The sequence below is a fragment of the Oncorhynchus mykiss genome, chromosome 17, assembly GCF_057628025.1.
Source record: "Oncorhynchus mykiss isolate SJ-2025 chromosome 17, ASM5762802v1, whole genome shotgun sequence".
NCBI lineage: Eukaryota > Metazoa > Chordata > Actinopteri > Salmoniformes > Salmonidae > Oncorhynchus > Oncorhynchus mykiss.
Window position 1 is genome coordinate 69,563,340 of NC_143038.1, and position 19,959 is coordinate 69,583,298.

Consider the following 19,959-nt stretch of genomic DNA (forward strand, 5'->3'; position numbering starts at 1 on the left):
ACCTAATTTGTTCATCAAAAATTGTGAATTAATGAGAAGGGTATGCTTGAAAGGACGTGCATAATTCTGCAATGTTGAGTTGTTTTGGAGAGAGTCTGTCTTTTTCCACACACAGTCTGTGCCTGTATTTAGTTTTCATGCCAGTGATGGCTGAGAATCCACTCTCACATAGGTACGTGGTTGCAAAGGGAATCACTCTGAGGATACTCTGAGCGCAGCCCTATCCAGAAATCTCGCAGTGGCTTCTGATTAAATTCAATTTTCCCAGAACCTCTTGTTACAATTTCAATCAGGCTCTCTTGTTCAGATATCTGTAAGTGGACATTTTGTTTGTGTCATCGGTTTCGGGAAAGTACCTGCGTAATTGTGCACCCAACTCACTCAGGTGCTTCGCTATATCCCATTTAACATTGTCCGTAAGCTTGAGTTCACTTGCACTATGTCACTCCACTATGTCTCCCTGTCATGGCTTTTGCGCCATCAGTACAGATACCAACACATCTTGACCACCAAAGTCCATTTGATGTCACAAAGCTGTCCAGTACTTTAAAAATATCCTCTCCTGTTGTCCTGGTTTCCAGTGGTTTGCAGAAGAGGATGTCTTCCTTAACTGACCCCCCATAAACGTAACAGACATATACCAGGAGCTGTGCCACGTCTGTTGACTCATCCAGCTGTAACGCATAGAATTCACTGGCTTGTATGTGAAGCAGTAATTGTTTCAAAACATCTCCTGCCGTGTCACTGATGCATCGTGAAACAGTGCTGTTTGATGAAGGCACTGTCTGTATAGTTTTTTGGGCATTTCCCCCCAGCATTGTCCCAGCCATATCCGCGGCAGCAGGAAGAATTAAGTCCTCCACAATAGTATGGGGCTTTCCTGTCCAAACCACTCAGTAACTCACCATATAAGACGCTTCTAGCCCCTTCTTATTAATGGTATTTGTTACTTTTATACATGTCTTACTACTCAAAAGTCGTCTTAATTCTCGCTCAAAAAACTCCTGTGGCTTATTTTTCAAATTGTTTCTAATTGTCTGCGCAAGAGTGAAGGTTCCAATGGTCCAACGTCCCTGTCTGTTGTTCGGTGCTTTCCCGGGTAAGGGGGCAGTAGATCTTCGGCTGCATCAGATTCACAACAGTCAGTGTCCATGCTAGCTGGGCTAACAACAAATGTAGAATTACTGATGCTAGCATTGGATGTGCTCGTGGAAGCAGAACAACTTGTTGTCGGCAGGTGTAGTACTGCTGGTAGTAGCAGTACCACCAGTAGAGCTGGTGTGTGTCTCCATGGATGCAGGCCTAACCTTTTTTTAACCACTTATCAATTTTCGAGCAAACGGAATGAGCAGCAGCTACATTTTTATTTAATTTTTTATCTCACCTTTATATAACCAGGTAGGCTAGTAGAGAATACCTTTATTTAACCAGGTAGGCTAGTTGAGAACACCTTTATTTAACCAGGTAGGCTAGTTGAGAAATGTTTGGCTTCACACGGACTGTTAATGTCATTCCTGCGAAAGAATAACGGTTAATGTGATTGGCTGTTAATTATTTGACTTGGCTACCTGTATTTAAAATGGTGTTGTTATTTCGCTGAACACTAACATAAACTCACTCACTTTTGTACATAGCCTTGGTCCGTACAATTGACCTTATTTTAGCGCCCAAAAACGTAATACTTCCAGATCAAGTTGTAATGTCAATACCATTGTAAAGCACAATTTCTCCCCTTTCCAACAGAATTCATGCCGAGACCTCCACGCTGCCCGTTTCTGCAGGATTGAAGAAGGCAATGAGCTCCTTCGGGTCTTTTTAAACATGGCGGGTGGGGAAACAAAACTAATGCGTGATAGTGAGAAGGAGAGGAGATGTGTGGGAAAACGCCCTTTTTTCACTCGATCTGTCCAACTTATCACCGTATCGCCTCTTAAAATGTAAATAAAACACTATAAAGAGTTTACGTAATGTGTCATTACATACCTATTGGAAGGTTTGTGTCGAATTTGAATCGGGTTTTTAGGGCGGTGCTAAAGTGATCTTAGAAGGAAACAGAGGCTTTGAGAATGATGATCGCATGCAATGAAGATGCAAATAATGACTAGGTATCCCCCCCTTACCCCCGTCACTGTCCATTTCTTGTTTTTAAACGATGAGAGAAGTGCTACACCTGGTGGAGAGAGATTGTAAGACAGAAATAGTTGCTTTATACGTGCTGTACGTTACGACATGACACGTCACGATATAACGGAGGGTCCGTTTTTCAACTTTTCTCCAATATTATAGAGGGGGCAGGGTAGCCTAGTGGTTAGAGTGGAGGGGCGGCAGGGTAGCCTAGTGGTTAGAGTGGAGGGGGCGGCAGGGTAGCCTAGTGGTTAGAGTGGAGGGGTGGCAGGGTAGCCTAGTGGTTAGAGCTTTGGACTAGTAACCAGAAGGTTGCAAGTTCAAACCCCTGAGCTGACAAGGTACAAATCTGTCGTTCTGCCCCTGAACAGGCAGTTAACCCACTGTTCCTAGGCCGTCGTTGAAAATAAGAATTTGTTCTTAACTGACTAGCAAGGTAAAATAAAAAAATAGAGTCGTTACCATGTCGATCAACGCTTGAATAGAAAGTTCACACCCCTGATTTTGAAGTCGCTACAGTCCCATTCATTTTCTTTGAAGCCTTGTTTGAATGTTGCGGTTGCGCACATTTGTACAGAATGGGTGTACAGATGTTTAATTTAATTTCTGGTAATGAAATGAGGCTACTCAGATGACAAAAAAAAACACCCAAATGTATAGCCCTGTTAGAAAATATAAATGGACTGTTTGAAAATGTGAAGCAAAAAAAAATGTGAATCACATTTTTATTTGGCGTACCCCCGACGACATTGTGCGTACCACAGTTTGGAATTGCGTTATTATGGGCTGGGCTTTAGTGTCTGTGTCAGACAGACCGCTATCATTGCTTTAAATTACATTCAATCTTACAGGAATGAAAAACAAAGTTAATTTTAAATGTATAACATCTCAATCCTTTGAACCTTTGGGTTATAAGACCTTTAGAAAACCTGCTTCTTACTTCTGGTATCATATTCTCAATGAAAATAGACCTGGGGGGGGGGGGGGGGGGGGGGGTGAACCTCTAGTATAAAACATTTATAGCAGATGTTATTGAAATTGTCATTAGATTTTTCTTCAGACCTAATTGTCATTCAATGCCATGTAAAAAAAATCCACAGAAATGATCAAAATAGTGGTCACCAAACTTTTCTGAGTGAAGAACACTTTCTGAGTCAAAATACAAGCAAATATCTACTGTTCAGATTTGTTAGAAAAATCATGACTTAAAATGTAAGCCTATGCAACATTAACACATTTACCTTGTATTTTGAATTATGTACATGGGAATTTAATGGCAAAAGTTTATTTGCGTGTGCATTACGTCATCACGCACAGCCTTTTCTCAGCACAAAGTCAACTTGATGGAAACGCATCTCTGGTGGGAAAATGGTCATATCGTTTTGTACAGATTTTTTAATATTCTCGTGAAAATCTGTCGCAAATTGGGATGGAAACCTAGCGTATGACAATACATCTTATGCAATGCGCCTTCAATGTATTTTCAAACAGCGTTCCTAACCTGCTGCGTGCATCCTGTCCTAGGACGTGGTGACCTGACTCCAGGCCAGGTTTTGCGTTATAGCCTACCTTGAATTCCACCAAGGCGTATAACATTCAAACAATCAACATCCCCAGTGCCACATATGCTGCTGCCCAAGAAAGAAAAAAGTTCAAACGTTTCTACAAGTTTTATAAATAAAAGTCTAATGAGACCCCGTATAATTTTCAGACCACCCTATGACAGATCATTGTCTTATGATGCATATGATAGTGAATTATGATTGACGTTTACAGTAACATGTTTTGTTATGTAATGATTATTGTTCTACTGTTATCTGGTTTAACCGATTATTTATTCTATTCGAGTGCATTTCAAGGTCTTCAGCCAGTGGAAGAAACTGTTAACTACGCCACTAAGAAAACTTCACCAACCAGACAGCATGGTCTTTTTTTTTTCTCTCAAGAAAAACAAAAAAAGTGAACTTCCTGTTTCGGGGTGGTCCACAGACTTTGAAAAAAAAGTGAGGGAGGGAGGGGGGGAAGAGAAGAGAGGTCTAGCGTTCCCCCATTGACTGAGCAACCAACTTCGCGTTTACGGGACTTTGGTTACATAAAATGGGGTTCGTTCAATGTTGTCCTGCACACTGATTTCGTGAAATTTGTGAATAAAGTAACTATGGAAAGACTATGGAAAGAAGCTCCTAAAAAAAGTGGATAAAGACGTGGTTTGAACACGGGAGGTGGAATAGAATATAGAAGATACAGGTTAATTCCGGCTGCCCCATCTGTGTGCCAGAAGAACGCAGAGAGAGAGAGATTGGACATTCTGGAACCCCCAGCGGGACGGTCTCGTTTTCAGCCACCGAGCTTCCAAAAGTCCCAAAGCCCTGAGGATCAAGATCAACAAACTGATGCAGACTTCTTCAACTTTTCATAAAAGGTACAGTTGCTTTGCTTTATCCTATTCAGTTTCTGTTTCTAATTCCTAGTAAGCTAAAATCGTTGATAGAAGAGATTTTTGAATTTAGGCCTAATAGTGGTGGTAAACGTGTGTTTGTTTATATGCAAGTTCAATTTGGACTTAGCAGTGATGTAATATGTTATGTTGAGTATATTAAAGGTATTGTCAGATTGGTGTCACTTGGGGGATGATGGTCGAAATGGGATGTTCAATCTAATAGACGATGGCGGTGCGTGCAGTGTTTACATTGAGTAAACAAAATTATCAATGTTAGCCAAATTCACTGGCTTTCGTTATTTAAATTGATTGATAATAGGCTATTGCCTTCAGTGGAGAACATCTGAAATATCTTCAGTGCACTGTGCATTTCAATACCTTATTTAGACTATTGAAGAATGCCTCTCGTTTAAAAAAAAAAACTTTGGACATTCCCAACTTGCCTTCTCTTCTTTTCTGAACTTGTAAATTATATCTTAAAGTTTTGATTGTTGAAAATAGCCTTTTAAGAATCAATGCATGTCTTGGAGTTGGTCTATACATTAGGGAGATGTTGCTTCTCGTGCTGATGACGCATTGGCACGAGCGTAAAGCAACAACAAAAAGAAATCACTGTCGAGAATTTTGGAATTGCACGTCTCCCACCACCACCCAAACATAATATGTGGTAGTTGAGGTTTCCATCCTCTATATTCGGCCTGTGCCACAGCCACACACACTCAAAAGCCATCGGTCTGGCCTGCCTGTGTGTGTCTCTATGTCGGCGTTACAGAATTACATGGAGGGTCGTGGTGGCGCTTGAGAACAGCTGTTTCTTGTAACCTGAAATACTTCAGGTGCCAATATCGTTTCCAAATGTGCTTATGTCAGGACACCCACAGCAAAACGAAATCATTATAGTAGCCTACCACAGGATTCTGAAGGCGAGTCTTTGAAAAGTGAAAGATGACCCAGTAAATGTTTTATTTTCATACGGAAAATCGCCTACAGAGAGGTGAAGGAAGTTACTTGAAAAATAATGCATTTATTTTCGAAGTTGATGAGATTTGTAGACATATTTCAAAAGAGCCAAGTCCTTTAGAGTGGTCTTGTTTTTGAAAAGTTTTTTTTTTATTTCTTTCATTCTGTGTGTCTTTTGAGAAAATGGGCGCAAACCGCTAAAATGAAATAATGCGTAACACTTGTTAATCTCAGTAATTACTCTTAAATAGGTTATAAAAATGTATCTGCTAATGTGGTCAGATTAAGACCATTAGACAACATTAGACTAGTGTTAAGGGTTTGTCAAATCCAGATTGAGCTCAACAGCAAATCACCTTTTTTTTAATCCTTTATTAACAAGGAGAGCCAAAATAAATGTGTCACAATATAATTCAACATCTACGCTTAAGGGCATAGATGTTTTCCTGTTCTGGTCACACAGTCAGGAAAAAAATATGTGTACTTGCATGTGGAGCGTCATCCGGGACAGGAGGATTTACTGACCCTGCAACTTAACAAGAACGATCTCCTGACTTTATGGGACAAGATGGGACATTATTACTATAAGAGAAATGGAAAGGGATTGAGATTGACAGAAGAAAAGAGACGAGAGGACAGAGTGGATAGATGGAGAGAAAAGCCAAGATGAGAGGACAGAGTGGATAGATGGAGAGAAAAGGCAAGATGAGAGGACAGAGGGGATAGATGGAGAGAAAAGCCAATATGAGAGGACAGAGGGGATAGACTTGAGAAAAGGCAAGATGAGAGGATAGATGGAGAGAAAAGGCAAGATGAGAGGACAGAGGGGATAGATGGAGAGAAAAGCCAAGATGAGAGGACAGAGGGGATAGATGGAGAGAAAAGCCAAGATGAGAGGACAGAGGGGATAGATGGAGAGAAAAGCCAAGATGAGAGGACAGAGGGGATAGATTGAGAGAAAAGCCAAGATGAGGGGATAGATGGACAGAAAAGGCAAGATGAGAGGACAGAAGAGAAGAAAAGAGGACAGGAGATATTTGCACGTGTCCCATGACTGGTCTGGTTGGTGTGAAAACCTCTGCAGGGGATCTTCCTCCTCCCCCTTGGTATTTATCAGTGTAATAGCCCTGTGTTACGGCCAAAAGGGTCCCCGTTAGGACAGGGCCTAAACAGATAAAGCATACAGGAAGGAACTATTTTCCTCTTTATGCTGCTAGCTGCATCTCAGACCACAACGTTATATCACAATCAAGAGGACGTTTGTTTTCTCATTTACCTCAGTTTATCTATCTATTTATCTATCTATTTATCTATCTATTTATCTATCTATTTATCTATCTATCTATCTATCTATCTATCTATCTATCTATCTATCTATCTATCTATCTATCTATCTATCTATCTATCTATTCAATTCAATTCAAGGGCTTTATTGGCATGGGAAACATGTGTTAACATTGCCAAAGCAAGTGAGGTAGACAACATACAAAGTGAAAATATAAAGTGAAAAACAACAAAAATTAACAGTAAACATTACACATACAGAGGTTTCAAAACAGTAAAGACATTACAAATGTCATATTATATATATATATATACAGTATTTTAACAATCTATCTATCTATCTATTTAACCTATTTATTTACCCAGACGGCTAAGTGAAGAACACATTAAATAAAAAAATAATCATTGTTATTTTTAACTGTATTATCATTGATAAATGGTTTGATCATCAATATAGATTAGAATGTTGTTATGAACCTAATTATTATCAACACACATATTGTGACTTAACGGGTTCCATGTTTATGTAAACGTAGGGAACTGGTCTTGAATTCTGATTGTAGTTTTCAACCAGGGAGCGTTAGACATACTCTGGGGATTGTGTTATTCTGGAAGTCACCGTAGGTCTTTCTAAAAAGAAACCAAAGAATATTTAATCAAAGCGAATACCGGTACTCAAGGCTAAAGCATAGATGTAAAAGAAACATGGTTTTGGATGCGGGCAGTTAGCATTGCAGAGAACACACAGGAGTCCAGACTAAACTAGACCGGACTACACCAGACCGGACTACACCAGACCGGACTGGACTAGACCTGACCAGACTACACCTGACCAGACTACACCTGACCAGACTACACCTGATCAGATTAGACCAGACTACACCTGACCAGACTACACCAGACCAGACTACACCAGACCAGACTACACCAGACCAGACCACACCAGACCAGACTACACCTGACCAGACCAGACCAGACTACACCAGACCAGACCACACCAGACCAGACTACACCTGACCACACCAGACCGGATTAGACCAGACCAGATTAGACCAGACCAGACTACACCTGACCAGACTACACCAGACCAGACCAGACTACACCGGACCAGACTACACCTGACTACAGACTACACCAGACCAGACCGGACTACACCAGACCAGATTAGACCAGACCAGACTACACCAGACCAAAATAGACCAGACTACAGACTACACCAGACCAGACTACACCAGACCAGACCAGTCTACACTAGACCAGACTAGACCAGACTATACCGGACCAGACTAGACCAGACCAGACTACACCAGACCAGACTACACCAGACCAGAGTAGACCAGACAAGACTAGACCAGACCAGACTAGACCAGACTAGACCAGACCAGACCATACCAGACCAGACTATACCAGACCAGACCAAACCAGACCAGACTACACCAGACCAGACTACACCAGACCAGACTACACCAGACCAGACTAGACCAGACTAGACTAGACCTGACCAGAGCAGACCACTTCCAGGCAGAACAGGCCGACTGCAACAAGTGGTGTGTTTTTGTACAGCAGATTCCATTTTGGTCTGTCTGCTTAGCGTGGAACACGTCACGTGACTCACGGCATTGGTCCCGTCTCTCCTCCCACCTCTGAGAAGAGACAGAGAGACAGAGAGAGAGAGGGACCACCCTCACTGGGATCAGAGGCCCTTTCACACCCTGTGAACCTGAAACAATCAGCTGTCTGTCTCCGGCTCATGGGCCTTCAGAGCGGCTGCAGCACTGGGCAGCTACAGGGAGCAGTGTGTGGTGCAAAGAGGGACTGGGACTGGGACTGGCTGTAGCACTGGGCAGCTACAGGGAGCGGTGTGTGGTGCAGAGAGGGACTGGGACTGGCTGTAAGCACTGGGCAGCTACAGGGAGCGGTGTGTGGTGCAGAGAGGGACTGGGACTGGCTGTACACTGGGCAGCTACAAGGAGCAGTGTGTGGTGCAGAGAGGGACTGGGACTGGGACTGGCTGTAGCACTGGGCAGCTACAGGGAGCAGTGTGTGGTGCAGAGAGGGACTGGGACTGGCTGTAGCACTGGGCAGCTACAGGGAGCGGTGTGTGGTGCAGAGAGGGACTGGGACTGGGACTGGCTGTAGCACTGGGCAGATACAGGGAGCGGTGTGTGGTGCAGAGAGGGACTGGGACTGTGACTGGCTGTAGCACTGGGCAGCTACAGGGAGCGGTGTTTGGTGCAAAGAGGGACTGGGACTGTGACTGGCTGTAGCACTGGGCAGCTACAGGGAGCGGTGTGTGGTGCAGAGAGGGACTGGGACTGGCTGTAGCACTGGGCAGCTACAGGGAGCGGTGTGTGGTGCAGAGAGGGACTAGGACTGGGACTGGCAGCAACACTGGGCAGCTACAGGGAGCGGTGTGTGGTGCAGAGAGGGACTGGGACTGGGACTGGGACTGGCTGTAGCACTGGGCAGCTACAGGGAGCGGTGTGTGGTGCAGAGAGGGACTGGGACTGGCTGCAACACTGGGCAGCTACAGGGAGCGATGTGTGGTGCAGAGAGGGACTGGGACTGGCTGCAACACTGGGCAGCTACAGGGAGCGGTGTGTGGTGCAGAGAGGGACTGGGACTGGGACTGGCTGTAGCACTGGGCAGCTACAGGGAGCGGTGTGTGGTGCAGAGAGGGACTGGGACTGGCTGCAACACTGGGCAGCTACAGGGAGCGATGTGTGGTGCAGAGAGGGACTGGGACTGGCTGCAACACTGGGCAGCTACAGGGAGCGGTGTGTGGTGCAGAGAGGGACTGGGACTGGCACTGGGACTGGCTGTAGCACTGGGCAGCTACAGGGAGCGGTGTGTGGTGCAGAGAGGGACTGGGACTGGCTGCAACACTGGGCAGCTACAGGGAGCGATGTGTGGTGCAGAGAGGGACTGGGACTGGCTACAACACTGGGCAGCTACAGGGAGCAGTGTGTGGTGCAGAGAGGGACTGGGACTGGGACTGGGACTGGCTGTAGCACTGGGCAGCTACAGGGAGCGGTGTGTGGTGCAGAGAGGGACTGGGACTGGCTGTAGCACTGGGCAGATACAGGGAGCGGTGTGTGGTGCAGAGAGGGACTGGGACTGGCTGCAACACTGGGCAGCTACAGGGAGCAGTGTGTGGTGCAGAGAGGGACTAGGACTGGCTGTAGCACTGGGCAGCTACAGGGAGCGGTGTGTGGTGCAGAGAGGGACTGGGACTGGCTGCAACACTGGGCAGCTACAGGGAGCGGTGTGTGGTGCAGAGAGGGACTGGGACTGGGACTTGCTGTAGCACTGGGCAGCTACAGGGAGCAGTGTGTGGTGCAGAGAGGGACTGGGACTGGGACTGGCTTTAGCACTGGGCAGCTACAGGGAGCAGCGTGTGGTGCAGAGAGGGACTGGGACTGGGACTGGCTGTAGCACTGGGCAGCTACAGGGAGCGGTGTGTGGTGCAGAGAGGGACTGGGACTGGGACTGGCTGCAACACTGGGCAGCTACAGGGAGCGATGTGTGGTGCAGAGAGGGACTGGGACTTGCTGTAGCACTGGGCAGCTACAGGGAGCGGTGTGTGGTGCAGAGAGGGACTTGGACTGGGACTGGCTGTAGCACTGGGCAGCTACAGGGAGCGGTGTGTGGTGCAGAGAGGGACTGGGACTGGCTGTAGCACTGGGCAGCTACAGGGAGCGGTGTGTGGTGCAGAGAGGGACTGGGACTGGCTGTAGCACTGGGCAGCTACAGGGAGAGGTGTATGGTGCAGAGAGGGACTGGGACTGGGACTTGCTGTAGCACTGGGCAGCTACAGGGAGCATTGTGTGGTGCAGAGAGGGACTGGGACTGGGACTTGCTGTAGCACTGGGCAGCTACAGGGAGCATTTTGTGGTGCAGAGAGGGACTGGGACTGTGACTGGCTGCAGCACTGGGCAGCTACAGGGAGAGGTGTGTGGTGCAGAGAGGGACTTGGACTGGGACTGGCTGTAGCACTGGGCAGCTACAGGGAGAGGTGTGTGGTGCAGAGAGGGACTGGGACTGTGACTGGCTGTAGCACTGGGCAGCTACAGGGAGAGGTGTATGGTGCAGAGAGGGACTGGGACTGGGACTTGCTGTAGCACTGGGCAGCTACAGGGAGCATTGTGTGGTGCAGAGAGGGACTTGGACTGGGACTGGCTGCAGCGGAAGCACCAGGGGATAAACATCTGTGCATGCAGACACTCACAATGAGATGGACCCCTCTCACTTTCTTTATCCCATTAAACCTTCCCTTTCTCCCTTCATCTGTTTAGCTCCCATGTATGTGAGGATAAGAGGAAACGTAAGGGAAGAAAGTTTTATTTGATTTTATTCTGTTCATTTATTTTCTTTTGTGGCGGTTTTGACATTAAGACTGTCAGACGTTTTGCACTGTGGTGTTGCTGTTCATACATCTATTCACTGTTGTTCAGTCAGTCTGTTCCTCTCTCTGTCTTGTTCTCTGTCTTGTTCTCTGTCTTGTTCTCTGTCTTGTTCTCTGTCTTGTTCTCTGTCTTCTTCTCTGTCTTGTTCTCTGTTTCTCTCTCTCTCTTTCTACCTCATTGAATGGCTCCTGTCAATCAATGGATAGCTGTTGTTCAGTCAGTCTGTTCCTCTCTCTGTCTTGTTCTCTGTCTTGTTCTCTGTCTTGTTCTCTGTCTCTCTCTCTCTCTTTCTACCTCATTGAATGGCTCCTGTCAATCAATGGATAGCTGTTGTTCCAGTTTGTTTTGCTTGCTCTGATATAATGACCAAGTCAGTGATCACATTCCTTGAATACCTGCTCAACTTCATGTGCAAAGATCATCTGCATACTAACTCATCATATTAACCTCTTCACCATAAAACCTTGATGACAGAGGCTTGTCGTTAGTCTGCCTCCGGTCGGAGGTGGGAGGGAAGGAGTGGGGGAGGGGGAGGGAAGGAATAGAATATCCAAAGGCCTGAGGTCACCTGCCTTTAGCCTAAAGAGCAGGAACCCGGACTTCATCAAAGAAATCGGAAATACAGACAGTGTCACCCTACAAGAAACATGGTATAGAGGAGACGGACCCACTGGTTGCCCTCTAGGTTACAGAGAGCTGGTAGTCCCATCCACCAAACTACCAGATGTGAAACAGTTTAAGGGACTCAGGGGGTATGCTAATTTCGTATAGAGCAGACCTAACTCATTTTATTAAATTAATCAAAACAGGAAAAAAAAATATTTATCTAGAAATTCAAAATGAAATGATCTCAACTGAAAAAATTTCCTTCTGTGTGCTACCTATATCCCCCCCACTAGAATCCCCTTATTAAGGATCAGACTCTTTTTTTTCAATTTTCGCCTAAAATGACATACACAAATTGAACTTCTTGTAGCTCAGGACCTGAAGCTAGGATATGTATATTCTTAAAACATTTTTTTTTTAAATAAATATTTTTTTTATGAATATTCGAAACATACAATATACTTGCAGTGAAGCCGCTCAACAACTACATCACACCAGTCATCCAACAGACTCCCATTCAGAGAGACACACAGAAGCATCCAGGGTCAATGCCCTGCTCAAGAGCACGTTGACAGATCTACCAGCAGGCCAAAAAACGTGAACCCGAACCCTTCAAGATCCCCCCCCACAGTTCCCCAATAGCTGTCCCTCAACCATTCGAGACCCCCCCCCCCCCCCCCCCCCCCAGGAAAAAAATACAAAATACAATTAATTCCATTCCCCACCTCCAAGAACCCCCCCAATGCACCAACAACCAAGAGAATGAACCCCCACCTCCAAGAACCCCCCCAATGCACCAACAACCAAGAGAATGAACCCCCACCTCCAAGAACCCCCCCAATGCACCAACAACCAAGAGAATGAACCCCCACCTCCAAGAACCCCCCAATACACCAACAACCAAGAGAATGAACCCCCACCCCCAAGAACCCCCCAATGCACCAACAACCAAGAGAATGAACCCCCACCTCCAAGAACCCCCCAATGCACCAACAACCAAGAGAATGAACCCCCTCCCCCAAGAACCCCCCCAATGCACCAACAACCAAGAGAATGAACCCCCTCCCCCAAGAACCCCCTAATGCACCAACAACCAAGAGAATGAACCCCCTCCCCCAAGAACCCCCCAATGCACCAACAACCAAGAGAATGAACCCCCTCCCCCAAGAACCCCCTAATGCACCAACAACCAAGAGAATGAACCCCCACCTCCAAGAACCCCCCAATGCACCAACAACCAAGAGAATGAACCCCCTCCCCCAAGAACCCCCTAATGCACCAACAACCAAGAGAATGAACCCCCTCCCCCAAGAACCCCCCCAATGCACCAACAACCAAGAGAATGAACCCCCACCCCCAAGAACCCCCCCCAATGCACCAACAACCAAGAGAATGAACCCCCACCTCCAAGAACCCCCCCAATGCACCAACAACCAAGAGAATGAACCCCCACCTCCAAGAACCCCCCCAATACACCAACAACCAAGAGAATGAACCCCCTCCCCCAAGAACCCCCCCAATGCACCAACAACCAAGAGAATGAACCCCCACCTCCAAGAACCCCCCCAATGCACCAACAACCAAGAGAATGAACCCCCACCTCCAAGAACCCCCCCAATGCACCAACAACCAAGAGAATGAACCCCCTCCCCCAAGAACCCCCCCAATGCACCAACAACCAAGAGAATGAACCCCCTCCCCCAAGAACCCCCCCAATGCACCAACAACCAAGAGAATGAACCCCCTCCCCCAAGAACCCCCCCAATGCACCAACAACCAAGAGAATGAACCCCCTCCCCCAAGAACCCCCCCAATGCACCAACAACCAAGAGAATGAACTAAAGAGAAAAAAGGAAAAGACAGAGAAAACAGTAAACAACAATGCAAAAAAATAAAACAATACCATTAAAACAAAGGACATGAAGGACAACTAAAATCAGAACAGCAATGCTAACTGGATATGTCTGTGTGCATGTCTGGCACTATTACATGTATGTGTGTGTTCTTGTATGTGTTTATTTGAATGAGAGTGTGTAGAAACACCTGCACGGCATCAGCCTCAGGGAAACCGGCATTAGCTGTAAAAACACTGCCACTTAGTGTCATTCAAATGTAGTTTATATTAAGTTTTATTTTGACTTAAATAAATAAAAATGTTTACTTTTATCTTTGACCATCATTCTATCTCTCATACAGCAACTCCACTCCCACTTGTCTCCAATTCCAATTCCACATCCCAACCCTCAGCTTCCCTCAGCCCATCCCATCTATCTCTGTTGGCCACCCACTTCGGGTTTCTACGCAACACATATCTTTCAACTATGCTGTGATGTTTAACGTACAATTTCAATCTAATCGAATAGAATCCACAGATTGCGTGTTGAAGATCAATACTTTTACTAAGAGTATTAGTATATTAGTAATTGACTGGCCCGGTCTCTCCAGATCTCCTAACAGTACTATTTCTAGGGTCAATTTTAGATCAATGCTATGCATTTTCAGCCATTCCTGAACCTGAGACCAGAAATAGGCTACCTTAGGGCAATACCAAAATACATGGTCTATTGATTCTGTATTCTCACAGCAAAATCTGCAGAGCTTCGATGGTTTTATGCCCCAAATATTCAACATTTTGTTGGTGGCAAGAATTCTATATAATGATTTTAGCTGAAAGGTCTTGAATTTTACGTTGTTTTAAATATCAAGTAATACACCCTGTACCATGGAATCAGTACATCAAAAATCTCTTCCCAACTATTTTGCAATCTATATGGCACAGTTGTCAACATCCTGGTCCTAAAATTAAACTGGTATACTTTCCTATTTATGCTATTTTTATTCCTCTGACAGTTTTGATCCTTTATATTGGGCAGACACAAAAAACGACACATACCTCGGCCTAAACATCAGCGCCACAGGTAACTTCCACAAAGCTGTGAACGATCTGAGAGACAAGGCAAGAAGGGCATTCTATGCCATCAAAAGAAACATACAATTCGACATACCAATTAGGATTTGGCTAAAAATAATTGAATCAGTTATAGAGCCCATTGTCCTTTATGGTTGTGAGGTCTGGGTTCCGCTCACCAATCAAGAATTCACAAAATGGGACAAACACCAAATTGAGACTCTGCACGCATAAATCTGCCAAAATATCCTGTGTACAACATCAACATATCTGAGCAGCTAACCGATTGCTGCAGCTGTACATAGCCCATCTGTAAATAGCCCACCCAATCTACCTACAGTGCCTTGCGAAAGTATTCGGCCCCCTTGAACTTTGCGACCTTTTGCCACATTTCAGGCTTCAAACCTAAAGATATAAAACTGTATTTTTTTGTGAAGAATCAACAACAAGTGGGACACAATCATGAAGTGGAACGACATTTATTGCATATTTCAAACTTTTTTAACAAATCAAAAACTGAAAAATTGGGCGTGCAAAATTATTCAGCCCCCTTAAGTTAAGGGGGGGGAGCTTGACTTTACTAAGTAGTTGGTTAACGCAAGAGGACAACAGCATTAAGCATTTTAAAAGGTACAATGGCATTCACAGCGGCTCACACAGAATGGGAATGTCATATTCATGGGAAATATCTGTTTTCACTGCTGGGTGAATGGTGCAGTTAAATGTCTTGAAAAATGAAATTGCATTTTTTTTATAAACTAAAGAATATGCATTTACATATCCTCATCCCAAAAATGATTTTATTTATTTAATCTTAATTTACCAGGGAGTTGAGAATACAACACATGTTAATCAATGCCTAATGATTGTGTCTCACTTAGCATGTACTGTTATATCAATAATATTTTTTAGAATAATGTGTATAGATGCCAATAAGTAGTTCCTCTCTCTAACATAATGATTTCCTTGTAGTTCAGAGCAGAGGAAGCCCGAAGTGTGTGTGTCTTTGGGACACGTGTGTGATCACAGCCTGGGGGGTGTTGTCTGTGTATGTGGGTATGTTTGGGTATGGATGTTTGGCATGCACAGGTGTGGTGTAGTAGTTCAGTTGAGAGATAGAGGGTGGAGAGAGAGAGAGGGTGGAGGGAGCGAGAGAGAGAGAGAGACGGGGATGGAGAGAGATGGAGGGAGAAGAATTGAGAGAGGGGGGTGGAGAGAGATGGAGGGAGAGAGAGAGAGATGGGGATGGAGAGAAATGGAGAGAGAGAGAGATATGGGGATGGAGAGAGATGGAGGGAGAGAGAGAGGTAAATAGGGAGAAGGAGTGGGAGAGAGAAAGAGAGAGACAGACAGAGAGAGGGGGGGGGTGGAGAGAGATGGAGGGAGGGAGGGAGGGAGAGGGAGGGTAAGGAGAGAGTGTGTTGAACAGGGAGGAGTGGGAGAGAGAGAGAGAGAGAGAGAGAGGGGGGGGGATGGAGAGAGATGGAGAGAGGGAGAGAGATGGGGGATGGAGAGGGAGGGTAAGGAGAGAGAGCGTGGTAAAGTGGGAGAATGAGTGAGAGAGGAGAGCTGCTGACAGTAACAGAAGGATCCACCTCTTCTCTCTCTGATCCACTAGGCCTTCAAATGATGGTGGCAAACCGGGAGACGGAGGGAGGGAGAGAGAGGGAGTCAGGCTGCTGACGTCTCATGTGGTAGATATTAAAATAAAGCGGGTGGTAATGGGAAACAGGTGAGGACACACACACACTGCTTGAGTCGTATGCCACAGTGATCTGTGTTCATTTCCTGTTGTGTTATCTTAGGTCTTGGTACTGAACATGGTCTACAGGCTACATGTTATAGTTAGTGGATGTATGGGGGGGGGGGGGGGGGGGGGGGGTTATAGTCTAGACTGGATAAAAGCAAAGTGAAACACTATCTGTGTGTGATGAAGAAGAGAGGAGAAGAGGAGATCACTTGCCTAGCTACTACCTCTGGTTTTATTGTCTTCAGATCACATTGACTTGCGTTGAGAGGGTTGGCTGATCCTCAGGTTAAATGGGTCATCAATTATCTATATCAACCATCATCTTGGTTGTTTTTAGTGTTTAATTTAACCTGTATTTAACTAGGTTATGGCACAATGTATTACATGTATAGGCCTTCATGGCTTCATTTCAATCTCATTTAATCTGTACATATTATTATGTTTTTTTTTTTTTTACATTCAAGTGAGGTAAACAAGCAAATCTAAATGGTTGAATTGGATTAATATTTGTAGGTTAACCATTAGTCCTCATCCCCTCATCTCTCAAGAGGTCTGTGTTTTAAATGCTGTTTTCATTAGTCAGTACGTCATTCACATCGACAGGCAGACGTAAACATTATACCTCAAATCTTGGAGCGTGTTTGTTTGTGCGTGTGTGTGTGTGTGTGTGTGTGTGTGTGTGTGTGCATGCAAGTGTGTGTCTGTGTGTGTTCTCTCATGGAATGATGACTCACACGATGTCATCCTCCTCTCTGAAGACTGAAAGAGAAGAGCAGGCGCTGTTTATTATTTCCTCTGGTTGCCATGGCCACCGTGCGTTTGGGTTCCGTCATTAGAACACTCTGATGTTCTGAGGGTTCTGTCCTCTTCTTCTCTTCATCTCCACCTACTTCATGTAAACACACACTCCAGTTTAACTTCCAGTAGACTCAGTAGAGAAGGCAATAAGTTAATTAATAGACAGTCCACTTCATTTCCACAGCTTTTATGTGATAAGCTATTACATTTTATTGTTGGAACAATTATTTCCGACTTCCATGCAATGGAACACACACACACACACACACACACACTCCTCGGCTGGCGTTTACCACGTTGCGTGTCACAGCAGAGAGATAAGGATCCAGAGCCAGAGCAGGGAGGGAGTTGGCCGGCAGAGCTGCTGATTCTTAAACAGACCTCAGCAAACCCAGTTCCACACCCTGAACACAGGAAGAAGAGTCTGTCCTCACCAGGGCACAACGCCCTATTAAAACACTATGTTGGGATTTCCTTTATTTTGGCAGGTATCTATCTATATGTATGTCACTCAATGTCTCTTTCTGTCTCTGTCTCTCGGTCTCTGCACACTGTGAAAAGAGTGTTCCTCAAGGGTTCTTTGGGGAACCATAATGAGCCCCTTAATGGTTATTTGGGAAAGGTGATGGTTCTATGTGGAACCATAATGAGCCCTTTAATGCTTCTTTGCGATTCACAAAAGGTGATAGTGACAGTTAAAATGTAGGGACGGTGGCTCGTTAGCATATTGTAGGTCGCGGTTTGCACACAGCTCTTTTTGTGCAATCGTGAACGACAGTGTCATTCCAGTTTTTCTACTCTGTTGTGTCACGCCATTACATATTATCTATGACTATGGCCAGTAATGGTGTTTTGTGAAAGACTCACATATGGCCTTGTGTCAATTGAGAACTGTTGACTTAATCGGTGGTTCTCAGTTCTCTGCTCAGGAACCCCCTCCTACAGAACTAACACACCTGATTCAACTTGTCAATTAACACAATAATAATAATACCAATGGAATTGTAACAATATAATATGGCTAACCAGAATTAAAGAAACCTGTGTGGTTCTTCCTAAAAGGCTCTACAAAGAACCTTTGATATTGAGAAAGGTTCCAGGGTCTCTTCTGGACCAAAAAGGGGCTTAGGTGGGGTGTGTGGTGGGGGTTTGGCCAATGGTGTCGTCGCTGACCGAAAAGTTTAGGCCCTCCTGTTGGACGTAGTGACAAAATGTTGCTGGTTTAAAGCTAATTTCCTGCAATTCTACACATTTTGCCATGACTTATGTTATCTGAGTGACTCAAACATTATAATACAATCCAAAAGTTAGTTCTCAAAGATGATCTTATTGAAAAATATATAGGTCCACTATCTCCTCTACAGACTTTATATCTGGTTTTAGTTGTTTAAGTTTACACAAAAAAAATGTTTGCCCATCCCGAAAATGATATATATTTTTACTGTTCTACTGGACATAGGCAGCCCGACAAAACACTAGGGCGGCCTGCCCAAGACATTTCTATGCAGACACAAACCTGGGTTCTTTATAGGAACCATTCTCCATAAATGTTCTTAAAAGGTTTTATAAAGCCCCCAAAAGGGTTGTAACCATAGTGGAACCTTTTCTTTGTGTTGTATATAACCATTTTTAAATGGTTCGTTATAGAACCGTAGGAAAGGGTTCTTTATAGAACCGTAGGAAAGGGTTCTTTATAGAACCGTAGGAAAGGGTTCTTTATAGAACCGTAGGAAAGGGTTCTTTATAGAACCTTAGGAAAGGGTTCTTTATAGAACCTTAGGAAGGGGTTCATAAAGAACCTTAGGAAAGGGTTCTTTATAGAACCTTAGGGAAAGGTTCTTTATAGAACCTTAGGAAAGGGTTCTTTATAGAACCTTAGGAAGGGGTTCTTTATAGAACCTTAGGAAAGGGTTCTTTATAGAACCTTAGGGAAAGGTTCTTTATAGAACCTTAGGGAAGGGTTCTTTATAGAACCTTAGGGAAGGGTTCTTTATAGAACCTTAGGAAAGGGTTCTATAAAGAACCTTAGGAAAGGGTTCTTTATAGCACCATACAGGTTACATTTATAACTTTATGAGCATCTTTCTTTATAGAACTTTCAAAATATAGGCTCTATACAGCACCAAAAAGGATCCGCTAGGGTAACAAGCCCAAAAAATAACTGATTTGGTACACTATATAGAACCATTTGTTTTTAGTGTGTGGCTTTGTCTCACTTTCATATGCATATCCTTTTAGTACTACTGTAGTTCATATTGATTCACTTTTTCAGTGAACAATAGTAAAAATACTACCTTTTAATATGTTGTTGGGTACGAAACGAGTAGCTGTTTGAGACAAAGTCATCCCATGATCGCACCCCACTTAAATCAGACCAAATCAGCACACAGGATATCATGAAGTAATCATAGATCATTTACAAAGTGTTTATAGAGTAATGTTCGAAGTGACACACATGACTAGATATGTTACGAGGTGTTTACAGAGTAATGTCGTAAGCAAAAGGACACGGACACACACACACACACACACACACACACACACACACACGTGACAACCAAAATGCCACGAACACAGTCACCCCATACAAGTCATGAATTGAGTTTCGGTCTGTTCAGACAACAAGTCCATCGTTAGCAGTGTCGGAAGTAAGGTATTGTACAGACACGCGACTAAGTGCCAG

General features: G+C 44.6%; 1 protein-coding gene across 1 annotated transcript in view; it reads left to right on the top strand.

Moving 5' to 3' along the window:
* Nucleotides 1-4,131: 4,131 nt before the first annotated feature.
* gli1 (GLI family zinc finger 1) overlaps nt 4,132-19,959 on the top strand; it is a 160,009-nt gene continuing 144,181 nt past the window's right edge. Inside the window, exon 1 of the mRNA XM_036950845.2 lies at nt 4,132-4,546. The gene's annotated coding sequence lies outside the window, so the exon portion shown is untranslated. The remainder of the gene's footprint in view (nt 4,547-19,959) is intronic.